General features: G+C 34.0%; 1 pseudogene; it reads left to right on the top strand.

Moving 5' to 3' along the window:
• LOC141390741 (aquaporin-like) overlaps nucleotides 1-11,454 on the top strand; it is a 434,687-nt pseudogene extending 423,233 nt beyond the window's left edge.
• The last annotated feature ends 2,163 nt before the right edge of the window (nucleotides 11,455-13,617 follow it).

Here is a 13,617-nt window from a genome sequence, read left to right as displayed (position 1 = left end):
AACCATATGCAAAGAAATAAAAGAAATACTCATAACTTGAAACCCACTTATGTAGTACTACTACTTCCGTTGTTTAACCGCTACGTTATTGAAATTTTTACCAATTTCACACAACAGTTTCAGTCCATTTAACCCGCTAAGTATTATCTGATCTTCACGTTGGTTTGTACGCTTCTTTTACAATTTTTAATGGACGGACACACATCGCTAAATCGCTTTTATCTCGTCGAGATATGAATTATGGCATACCAAATAAGGGGTCTAGGACGAATATTTCGTGGTGTTACATAAACTTTTGGAGAGACAATATGTAGCATGGGATAAAAATGTGGTTCTCTACACAGAACCCAATATATATTAGACAGTAGGCCCGTTATCTAGCAAACACTTTATTGCAATTTACATCAGAGGAAAAGTCAGTAGTTTTTTCCATATGTAGGCTACTTTGCGAAATATATATGTCCTCAAGGAATTAAAATATCGACCAAAAATAATTTTTTTATATATTTTTCATACAAAAGTAATGGTCCACTTCACCCGCTAAAGAATATCAGATCATCATTCAAAATTGTAGTCATTTTTTTCGACCTATACTCTTACCCGGTGCAAAACTTCGTGACTATTGATGTATAATTGCGACTTCTAGCGAGTTTATTATTACATTACAAACAAATAACGGAATATATTAGGCTATAACTCTGTTATCTGATCATGCACACGAACATAATTGGCATCAATTGAAAGGTCAAGCGTTCCACTTTCAAGTATATCTCACTTGTCCGGAATGTAACTTCCAGGAATTAAGATATAAGCTGTATATTAAAAATTTTCACAATTTTCACACAAACGTTTTGGTCCATTTATCTCTTTAAATATTATCCGATCGCCATCTCAAATTGAAAGCTTCTCCTTTGTGATATACTCTTACCTTATTTAAAATTACGCGTTGATCGGACTATTATTGAGACCTACAGAGTCGCTAGAAAATTGGATAAATATTATGTTTTTGGTCCATTTCACCCGCTAAATATTTCACGATCATCACCAATAAAAATAGGGATCTATTCTGATCTGAACCCGACCTCCATACAAAATTTCGTGACGATCGGTCCATAATTGCGGCCTGGAGCGTGTTTACAATTTATAATGGATAGACGGACGGACGGACACATCTCAAAATCGCTTTATCTTTTCGAGATATGAAGATTGGTATACCACATTGGGGGTATCCGACGAATATTTCGCGGTGTTACATGCATTTTTACCAAAACTAACTTATAATACCCTTTTTCCACATTGTGGTATATAATAAAATATAATTTAAAAAAATTAAGTAACAGTGTTTTATTTATAAATGCACTTAAAAGTAGAAAATAATTTTTCATGAGGAATCTCTCAAATAAAACGCTTGCATTTGAATTAAAAATTGTGACAATATTCAACGGCAAGCGTTTTATTTGAGAGATTCCATCATGTAAAATTATTTTCTACTTTTAAGTGCATTTATAAATAAAACACTGTTATTAAATAAAATAAATTACATCCCAATAAAGACCTTAAACTCAAAAAACACTCGTCTCTTTATTTAATATCAACAAAAGGTCGAAGAAAATCAAAATAGAAAATATAACACTGTTACTTAATTTTTTTAAATTATATTTTACTAGCGGACCCGACGAACTTCGTCTCGCTATTAAGAAATAAAATTTCATACAAAAACTCAATTTTCGATTTTTCCAATTTTCCGACTTTTCCAGAGGGATATTCCAAAATTTTCTTCCATAAAGACCTTCTCCTCGAAAATGCGAATAACTGACAAAAAATTTTACAGAAATCGGTCTAGCCGTTCTCATTTTATGAATTACTATACATTTTTTACACCATTTTTATATGTATAGATTTTTAACTTTTTATTAAAAACATTTTTTTGACCACTGAGAACAAAATTATAGTCAATTTAGGCCGAAATTTTAGATAAAAACTTTAAAATGTCTGAAATCGTGTAGTACCGTTATATAAAGGCTATAACAAAACCTGGACTTATGTCCATAATTTTTGGTGGGGAAGTTTCTGTACCATTGGGGACTCCAAATGCCAAGTTACAGCCAATTTTGGCTAAAAAATCCTTTAAACACTTGAAATCGGGCGGTACCGCTATATGGGGCTATACCAAAACCTGGACCTATGTCCATAATTTTTAATGGGTACGTTTCTGTACTGTTGGAAAACCTAGTTGTCAAAAAACAGCCAATACGGGCTTAAAATGACGATAAAATACCTTAAATCGAGTGGTAACGCTGGATAGGAGATACAGGAAAAAATGGACCCATATTGGTTTTGGTTTTATATTCATGTATTGTCATCCAAATCTGAAAAGTGTACAAAGTTTTAGTTCGATTGGTCAACTACAACTGTGTGAAAAATGAGTTACCAGATTTGAAAAGCAAATTAGATAAAAAACTGTAAAACAGTGTAAAAATGGACCAATATTGGTTTTGATTTCATATTCATGTATTGTCATCCAAATCTGCAAAGTTTGCAAAATTTTAGTTCGATTGGTCAACTGCAACTGTGTGAAAAAACTGCAACAGATTTGAAAAGCAAAATACCGGAAATCGGGTGGTACCGTTATATGGGGGCTATGGGAAAAAATGGACCCATATTGCTTTGGTTTCATATTCACGTATTGTCATCTAAATCTGAAAAGTGTGCAAAGTTTTATTTCGATTGGTCAACTGCAACCGTGGTTAAAAATCAGATTTGAAAAGGGGGTTAAGTTAGACACAGTAAAAATACTGTAAGAATGGACCAATATTGGTTTTGATTTCATATTCATGTATTGTCATCCAAACCTGAAATTTGTGCAAATTTTAAGTTTGATTGGTCAACTGCAACTGTGTGAAAAATTAGTTACCAGATTTGAAAAGCAAATTAGATAAAACACTGTAAAACAGTGTAAAAAATGGACCAATATTGGTTTTGATTTCATATTCATGTATTGTCATCCAAATCTGAAATGTGTGCAAATTTTAAGTTCGATTGGTCAACTGCAACCGTGTTAAAAATGAGTTACCAGATTTGAACTAAACACACACCAAAGCAAGTTAAATAAAACACTGTAATAATAATAATAATAATAATAATAATAATAATAATAATAATAATAATAATAATAATAATAATAATAATAATAATAATAATAATAATAACAACAATAATAATAATAATAATAATAATAATAATAATAATAATATTAATAATAATAATAATAATAATAATAATAACAATAATAATAATAATAATAATAATAATAATAATAATAATAATAATAATAATAATAATAACAATAATAATAATAATAATAATAATAATAATAATAATAATAAAAAAAAAACACTGTAATAATAAAAAAAAAATAGAAAACAATTTAGACATATCGGATGTGGGACGGCTTCGCCATCATGCAACTCTTTCTCTTTCAAATGCAATTTGTTTTTTACAACACTGAATATTTTTTCAATCATTGTATGGCTTTCATGACAAACGCTTAGAGAAGTCTTTGAAATTTGTCCTTTATACCAGTGTGAAACATTTGTTATTTTAACAAAAAATGTAACAAATATTTTTTTAACATTTGTTTTGTTGTTTTATTTAGGAATTTATCTTAAACATCGTAAAAACAGGGTTATTTTTAGATTTTGAAAATGGATTAGCGCATTTGTATATAGGAAAACGTTACTGACAAATTTTAAAAAATTTAGAAAAAATAGTTATTATTCGAATCCCACTCCCAAGTAGGACCCAAAAATTTTTGTAACTGATCGTAGTGTTATACAAAAAATTTTCAAAAAAATTGAAGGGGTCAATCATTGCTAAAAATTAATTTAAAATATTGAATCGCGAAAATTGCATCCAAACCAACTGTGCCAAATTTTCTATTTTTATTAAATAGGTGATTAAACAACAGAACGTACTAATAAAGATTTTTTCAAATTGGACCAATATTAAAGAAGTTATGAGTATTTCTTTGCATATATATTTCACAGAATTCGACCTTTTCAAGGCGCGAAATCCCTGGAGCCGTTGGTCGAAAAAAAATCAGATAATATACTGACATGTTTTGTTGACGATCAGCATCACCACAGCAAAAAATAAGGGAAATAAAAAACCTCTTATTGAAAAAGTGTCCGATTTCACTCAGAAATCCCCATATGTTCTTCTAATTTTCCTAATCTTTTTTAATTTCTATTCTTATTTAAGAACATGAGCAGACTTTCAAAAGTTTTTTAGATCAAAGGGCAAAAATGTGCATATTAGGGTACTTTTCCGAGCTTAATTTTTGGAACACTCTTTGAATTTTTTATGAAAACCCAATAGAGCTTCTAGCAAACTTTAACTCAGATATACGATTCAACTCATTCTTTTTTTGCAAAATACTCTTAATCTCATTCTGGGCTTGGTGTATGCTCTCAACCAACGTGTTCTTATAACTTGTTTTAACATTTTCTAAAATTTTTTTGTTTAGCTCCGAGTGTTTAAAATATCTTACAACGTTTTTTGGCAGTTAATCAGTTGTCCCAATTCGGGAAGAGGATGTTTATGTTTTTCAATAACATCATCCATAATAGATAATACAGTTACACGCAGAGAAAAAATATTGTTGGAACAATCATATTCTAAGAACAAAATAGTGTATTTTAATATTCTTAAAAAATTTTATTATCGGCCCAACAATATATTTTGTGTCATCATGTTTCCTAATAAAAAATATATGGTTGAAACAACAATATATATTTTCAGATTTTTAAAATACACTATTTTGTTCTTAGAATATGATTGTTCCAACAATATGTCTTCTCTGTGTGTAGATAAACATCTGATTTGCAAAGAGAGTATATTGCGTTGACCCTCTGAGTAGTTTTTGTGTTCACAACAAAACAAATTGCAAACAAACGTCATCTTTTTTACTCATACTATTGCCTTTCCATAACAAAACAGCTATAAGTACCAGACTACAAAAACGAAGCAAATAATTTTAGGCATTTTTGGTCGGTTTTATATTCTTGTTCGATTTTCGTGTTTTATATGGTCTCTTGCACGACTTCTAAAGGGAGACCAAAAATTTAGCACGATCGTGTCACATAGTGCAGATCGTGTTTAGTCGTGTCGTGCAAAACCGTGTCGAACAAAAAAACACGATCACGCACGGCCAAAAATGTATTTCGGCACGACACGCACAAACACGGCGTTTTTCGAGAAGGCACGAACACGCACTACTCACGGCACGACGCGCGCCCACCTCTAGTATATACTGAATAAAGTACTAAACACTATAAAATATATTCAAATCTAATATTTGGGTATTCAAAACGTATACTTCTAATTATAGTTATATTCCAGAACCTGGAATCGGAAATGGTACTCTAATACTTTTTCCCATTTTGTGCTAAAAAAACGTACCCTCATTCAAAAACTAGAACAAGTGCGCTTTTATCTAAACAAAAATTGCGATGATTAACTCTAGCTCCTTGTATAGAAAGCAACTTATGTTGTAATAGGAAGACTGGGTTATTTTACATTTTCTCACCTTGTGAAAACCGATTTAAGTCTTATTAGTCCAGATTTATTGCTGTGGCGGAATATCTGGAGAGTCTCAATAACATTATAATCTGCAAAAAACGACGTTAACTGACAAAAAACTTAATTTAGAACACTTTTTAGGATTTTCCAAATTTAATTGACGGTTTTCGTAAAAAAAAACACATGCATATTTACCATATTTTTGCATGTTTTTGATATGACCCCAAATATTGAAAAATTAACCCTCAAAGCGCCTTGATCAAATATTTCAGTACAATCAGATAAGAAATAAAACACATGCTAAAATCCGATGTCTAATAATGACGAATATCACAGCTTTGGTTAGGTACATTCCAAAAGCTAAGCATAACTATGAAAGTAGAAAATCCCTTCTTTACAATGATGCAAAGTAGGTTGGCGTAGGTGACCAAATAAAGGAGATATCGTAATAGTCGGTAATACATCCCATTTTTTATTTTTTTAATTAACGCTACAGGTCGCAATTTTGGTCGGATCGTCCCGAAATTTTGGGGGTTGTTGGGGGTCTCAGAGAGGAAAAAGCCTATTGAGTTTGGTGATAGTCGGATAATGTTCAGTGGTAGGAATTGGCAAAAAACCTATGTGAAGAAAATTCAACGTTTTATTCTTACGCGAATATCTCCGCTTTTAGTAAGAGTATTCAAAAAGGAAAGCATATCAATGGAAGAAGAAAAGTTCTCTGTTACATTGATGTAAAGTAGGTTGGCGTAAGTGGTCAAACAACGGAAATATCGCAAAAGTGGGTAAATCATACCATTTTTCAATTTTTTGTAATCACGCTACAGTTGGAATTTTGATCTATCTGATCACGAAATTTTTGGGCGTTGATGGGAGTCTCACAAAGGAAGAAGCCTATTGGTGATGCCCAATTTTCAGGGGTAAAGAACTTATGTGGAGAAAATTCAAAGTTTTATTCATATGCGCATATCTCCGAAGAAGAAAAGTTCCCCTTTACATTGATGCAAACTAGGTTGGCGTAGGTGGTCAAAATATGGAGATATCGCAAAGTCTGTAATGAATTTCATTTTTCCATTTTTTAATCACGCTTAGGTCGCAATTTTGATCGAATCGTCACATAATTTTGGGAGTTGATGCGAGTGCCACAGAGGAAGAAGTCTATTGGTGATGGTCGGATAATATTCAGGGGATGGACAAAAATTCAAAGTTTTATTCTTTTGCGAATATCTCGGCTTCTAGTGGGTATTCCAACGGCAAAGCCTATCAATGTAAGAAGAAAGTATCGCCTTTACATTGATGCAAAGTAGGTTGGCGAAGTTGGTCAAAAAAGGGAGATATCACAATAGTTCCTAATGTATCCAATTTACCATCTTTTTTTTGTAATTACGCTAAATTTTTTTCGGATCGTCACGAAATTTTGGTGGCCTAAGTGGGTCCCAGAGAGGAAGAAGCATATTGAATTTGGTGATAGACGGATAATAAAACTTATGCACAGGGGTAGTGGTGTAGGGTATCACATAGTCGACCCCGTTCCGACTATAGCCTTTGCTCAATTGTTTCTATTTTAACTGAGGACCGAGTATAAGTTCGAGTCATCTTACAAAACCGAATGAGCATTGCGGGCTTGAAATACCTTTGAATGTAATGGGCTTTCGAAAGATGCACTATAATCGACTTCAGGTCTTTTCTAGGATTTGGCGCAGGGTAAATATGTGGTCAATTGTGGATTTGCCTAAAGTCGCATTGATATGGCCCAATTATTTCTTTGATTATATGCTTTAGTCGTTCGCACATTATCCCTGGTATTATCTTATACGCAACACGGGCATAATTCTGGCCCCTATAATTAGAGCACACTGTCTTATCTCCTTTCTTGTGTACGTGAGACAGGATATTTAGATTTCAATCGGCAGGTACGCCTTTTTCCTGCCAGATAGTGCTGATGCATACACCTTATCAGGCTGTAGCCTCCGGTTTTGAACAGCTCGGCTGGTAATCCATCGGTTCCTGTTGCCTAATTATTTTCTAGCCGGTATATTGCTATCTTTATCTCAACATGGCATTACGGAATACATTCAACACCATCTTCTGGGATTGGATCTGTAATATCTTCGTCGTCGTCGCTATTATTAGATACCAATAATTTGGTATCCTTTGGTGCATATCTTCTCTATTTTTCTTGCGAAAAGGACATTTCTCGTTCTCTCTAGATATATCTCTCGTCAGCTACAGATTATATCCCGCATTCTTCGGTGGCAGAACGACCACCTGATCATACCATGAATTCCTTGCTAGTGGTCTGGTATCCATGTACGGATTTTGCAGCTGTGTTGATATTTTGTCAGTGCGCGGTTATGTTATCGGAACATGGAGTGCTTTCAGTAAGCAATTGGGTGAGCTGAATGAAATATGCTGTAGTTATCTGTTGTGATTGCAGCTTACCGATGTACAACTTCCGTGTTGTGGCTTTTCGTACTTTGTTTGCTATGTTTAATCTGGTACGTAACTTTGCTGCAACAAGGTAGTGGTCCGGCTCGATGTTTGCTCATGTTTTGGTATATTCCCATATAACGATAACGAATTTCGGTATTTTGAGGATTTTAGCTAAAATTTTTAACCGAAGTTGCTGCAGTTTGCAATTTGAGGGTCCTAGCGGTTACAACACTAAAAATTGTCAATATTGGTTCATGTTTTGGTATAGCCCCCATGCAACGATACTTCCTGAAATTTGTTAATTTGTGAATTTTAGGTATGTTTTTTGACCGAACTACCCGTAATTTGATATTTGTGGTTCTCCCCCAAAAATTGTCAGCATATGTTGATGTTTTTGTATAGCCCCCAAATAACTATACCTTCCACATTTCGTTATTTGGAGGACTTTAGCTAAATTTTTTAACCGAACTAGCTGTTATTTGTCATTTTAAGTTCTTAGCGATTACAACACCTCTCCACTAAAATGATCAATATACATAGGTCCATGCTTTGGTAACGGTACTTCCCGATTTTCGCTATTTTGAGGATTTTAGCTACATTTTTGACCGAACTACCTGTAATTTGACATTTCAGGTTCCCAGTGGTCACAAATCTTCTTCACCAAAAATTGGTTTCGATATATCCTCCATATAATGATACATCCCTTTTTTGGGTTTTTAAGTATTTTAGCTAAAATTTTTGAACGAACTTGCTGTGATTCGATATTTAAGGTTCCCAGAGGTCAAAAAACTTCTCCACCAAAAATTTTCAGCGTATGTCCATGTGTTGGTATAGGCCACGTATAACGATGCGTCCCGATTAAAGGTATTCTGAGGATGTTGGCTACATTTTTGACTGAACTACCCGTTATTTGACATTTGAGGTTCTCTGCAGTCGCAAAATTTCTATACCACAAATTGTCAACATAGGCATGCTCTTCTACAGGTCTCATATAACGGTAGTGGTCACAAAACCTCTCTACAGTAAATTGTTAGTTAGCATAGGCCCATGATTTGTATAGCCCCATATAATGATACTTCCAGATTTTAGGAGTTTTGAGGCATTTAGCTATATTTGTTCACCAACTATCTGTAATTTGACATTTGAGGTTCCCAGCGGTCACAAAACTTCTCCACCAGAAATTGTCACCATAGGTCTACACTTTGATATAATCGAGACTAAAAACATTTTTAGATATATTTGCTGAATTGATTTATGCATTTGGGGTATCCGTGATCGAAAAAATGCTCCACCTAAAATTGTGGACAGGAAAGGAAAATAACTTTTCCATTCTAGCTTAGAAATTTTATTGTAGAGGGTATAAAACGTTTGGCCCGGCCGAAGTTTAAGATTTTTTTAATTGTTCCATTCTCAGATGTTTCACTGTGTAGACTGAATTTTCCGACAGTTGGGGCGAATATAATCTCCTTTCCAATGTTGGCATTAAAATCGCCTAGAATAATTTTAAGGTCATGGTCAGGTGACCGGCCATATGTTTGTCTAAAATATATCTTTGGTCTGTCGGTCCTTGTCTTCCGAATTGTAGCAAGTCGTTTATCCTTCGGGTGAAACTTCTAAATTTCTGTAGATCGGTCCACAATTTTTGCTGAAGTTTGGACATGTATTTAAAAAAATGTTTCCAGCTCACTATAACCACGGTGTGCCTTAACCAAATTTAAATGGAAGGTGCTTACACCTGGGAAGTTAAGTTTTCACGATTTTGCTTGGAAACCGCAATTCGTATCGAAATGAGTCTAAAGAAAATGTTGTAGCTGTGAAAATTCTCTACAAGACTGTCCTTTAGGTTTTTTCGTAGGTTTTACCATTTTTTAGATATAGAGGTTCAGTTCAAATTTTTAGATTTTTATCTTAAGTCTTCAAGATTTTGCTTGGAAACCGCAAGCTGTGAAAATTCTCTACAAGACTGGATGATTTATTTTTTCCTAGGTTGTACCATTTTCAAGATATATAAGTTTAATTTGGGAAATTGCAGTAATGACATTGTTTTATAAGGAGACGATACAGTCAGTGCATTGTCTCAATTTTAACTTCTATATCTCAAAAACGGTAAAACCTACGAAAATATCATAAAGGTCAACTTTGTGAAGAATTTTCACAGCTACTACATTTCGTTCAGGCCCATTAACATAGGACTCGCGGTTTCCAAGCAAAATCGTGAAAACCTAAAGAACCCCTAAAAGTGTGAACTTAAATCGCGATTTATTTGAAAATCCCTCCGGCGATTTTTTTGTTTTTTCTCATCTATGAACAATGTAGTTTCAGAATCTGCAAAAACTTCCCAGGTGTAAGCACCTTCCATTTAAAATTAGTTAAGGCGCACCGTGTAACATGAAAAGTTTAACTTATAATAAACAGTAACATTAAATCACTGACATTCAAATGTCTTCTGCTCTTTTCAGTTGCTGTAAAAATGTACGGGGCAAAATAAAACTAAAGACTGATACTTTAGATAAAATCTGCGTCTTCTTGGCTGAGTTTTTGGGTACAGCGATAATGCTATTCCTCGGTTGTATGGGCTGTGTGAGCACAGAGAAGTTTCCCAATAGCCACCTACAAATGTGTTTAAATTTCGGATTTGTTGTTATGATAATAATACAATGTTTTGGCTGTGTATCCGGTGCACATTTAAATCCATCTGTTACCATTGCGGGCATATATTTATGGAATGGTAAAGGCACCTATGATCATTGTGTATTTCTGTGGTCAAATGCTGGGCAGCATTTTTGGTTATGGTTTGCTGAAACTTGTGCTACACGAAGATGCAATAAATACTCCTTCGTCGGGATTGTGTGTAACAATTCCTCATACTGATTTGTCTCTGGGACAAGCTTACACAATTGAATTTATTATTACTGGCGTTTTGATTTGTATATGTTGCGGTGTCTGGGATCCACGAAATACTAATTTTCAAGATTCGGTACCAATTCGTTTTGGTTTGGCCATTACCTGTTTGGCCACAACTGCTGTAAGTATAAGCAATATGTTATTTTTGGATATTTTTAATGTTGGTTTAATTAAAGGGTCCCTTCACTGGTGCTAGTATGAATCCGGCTCGCTCTTTCGGTCCTGCCTTGTGGCACAACAATTTCACCATGCATTGGATATATTGGATTGGTCCTTTGCTAGCTGCCGTTCTCGCCGCCTACGGCTATAAATTTGTGTTTCGACGTGAAATTAAAGAAGAAGTGTCCAACCATCATAAATTGCATGCGTTGGATGAAGTTGCCTTGTAGTAAATCTGCAATAAGTTCTTTTAAGTGCTATAGTTTTGGGAGTGTTGCCCGCATGTATGTTGCTTTTGAAAAACGACTGACTGATTTACACAAAAGTATATTCCAAACTCAAAATAAATAATAAAATATTCATTTTCTGCGTCCAGTTTCATTATTTGTATGCCATATTTCACTGATTCATTATATACAGCTTATTATATTTATATTTAAGATTTACATATACACATGTATTTATTATTATTGATGTGCAATAAATAATTCTAATTTATTACAACTAGCCAATCGTTCAAAAACTGGAATTCATGGTGAGATTTTAAACTCACATTTCTACAGATCTATACAAAATTTGGACGCTTTGTTATTGTAATTGTTTTCAGGGATGTTCTGTACTCACTGACAGGATTACATGCCATCAGGGAGGGAGAGTATAATATATTAGTCCTTGGATGTTAAGAATTGAAAATGAACCATATCAAACAACGTTCGATATAATCCTCATACAAAGGTTCCGCCTAGTATTTTCAAGATTTAAACCAAATTCTCCAATTCTTATTTGTCAATTTGGGGTCTAATTCCCCCAGAGAATTGCCAATATAGGTCTACGTTTTCGCCATCGAAAGATTTTCGATTTTCCGAAACTATTATTCTAACTTTTAAAAATATCTATCTGTCTGTAATATTGATTTTGGAAATCCTTTTGGTGGGAAAACCTCCATGCAAAAAGTGGTTAAAATAGATCCACTTTTGAATACAGGGATTGCACTCGCGAATATGTCGAATAGAGATAGAGACAATTTTTTAATGTGGTGGAGGATATAAACAGTTTGGCCCGAACATAACGCTTTTTCTTCTTCTTTATCACACACTAACTTATATCCCATTAAAAAAGTTTTGTATTACTTTTGCCTTATTATGTTTTCAATTGAACACATTTTTGACCCGGAGGAATGATCCTGATAAAATGATCTATCTCAAAAACCTGTTATTTGTATAGCATTAATTAATTAAATTAAATAAATAAATCTAAAAAGAAGAATAACTCGAATCCGCGAGTGTAGATTAGACTTAGGTCGAATATTTCCAATCAAAAATTCTCTACAGAGCCTTTTTTCCAGCTGATGTACAAAAAATATAAAAACACCAAAACATTACTATTTTACCAGAAATGAGTACGTAGAAGCCAACTAAAAAATCAAAAAAAGGACATTAAGAAGCAAAATAAGACAATATTTTTATCAGGAGTCGGGAGATACAAACTACGGCGCATTGACTCCGAATCCTACTCGCAGTACTGTTTGAGATTACGAAATCCATATTTGGGATTTGCAAAAACAAAAATTAGCAAAATTTTAGCAAAGCCGGCTTATTTCTATCTTAATGGTAGGAGCATAGACAAATAAAATAATAGACAGAGAAATTGTAGTGTGCTTGTTTTTTGTAGGGGTCGCTCTTACAACCAATATGCTGTGTGTTCACTCAATTGCATTTTGTTTTTGGGTAAATTGTAAGATTTTTTTGATTTTTTTATATGAGGGTGTAGATCCGGCCAAATACTACCCACATACTGCCTTTTACCATCAAAAATAGTTTCAACATTTTAAAAATTGAGTATCTCGTAAACTGACTCAATTCTCATTGAGTGAGAGAATTTGACTGAGAGGATTTGTTCGTCTACACCAGTGTTCACCAGCAACAACAAATTCAACGGCTGAGCTTGTGTTGAGCACACACACGAGATTATCTATCCCTCTCTACCCAGCAAACCAATCGTACCGATATCGTAACGAAATCGGAACAAATTTCGGACGTTACGTCCGATATCTGATCCGAAATCGTAACGATATCTTAACGAAAGTTGTATGGAGTGGTTGACATAATTTCGGAACGAAATGTCGGAGCGAAATCGGATCGATTTCGGTCAGAATTCGCAACGAAATCGGAAGAAAATCCTTGGGAAATTCGGAATTCGAATTTTGTCCTCCGAATTTTCGTACAGATTTCTGAGGTGGTTGTTGTGCGAAGGGAAATTTGTTTCCGACATATCGATCCGAATTCGTAACGAAATCGGAAGAAAAACATTAGCAATTTCGAAGGGAAATTTACCTCCGACATTTTCTCCGAAATCGGAACGAAATCTGAACGAATACCCTTACGAAAAATCGTATAGAAATCGATACGAAATCTGAACGATTTTGCTTCCGAAATTGTTCCGATATGTCGGACATCCGACATTTGGTTTGCTGGGTAGATAAACATCGTGTGCGTTAATCCATTGCTAAAACAAGAAGATGATCGGTGGTGAGAGTAACGAAGA

Source organism: Musca autumnalis, unplaced genomic scaffold (genome assembly GCF_047663935.1).
Source record: "Musca autumnalis isolate F117 unplaced genomic scaffold, ASM4766393v1 scaffold_1, whole genome shotgun sequence".
Lineage (NCBI taxonomy): Eukaryota > Metazoa > Arthropoda > Insecta > Diptera > Muscidae > Musca > Musca autumnalis.
This window is presented reverse-complemented; position numbering and strand designations above follow the sequence as displayed.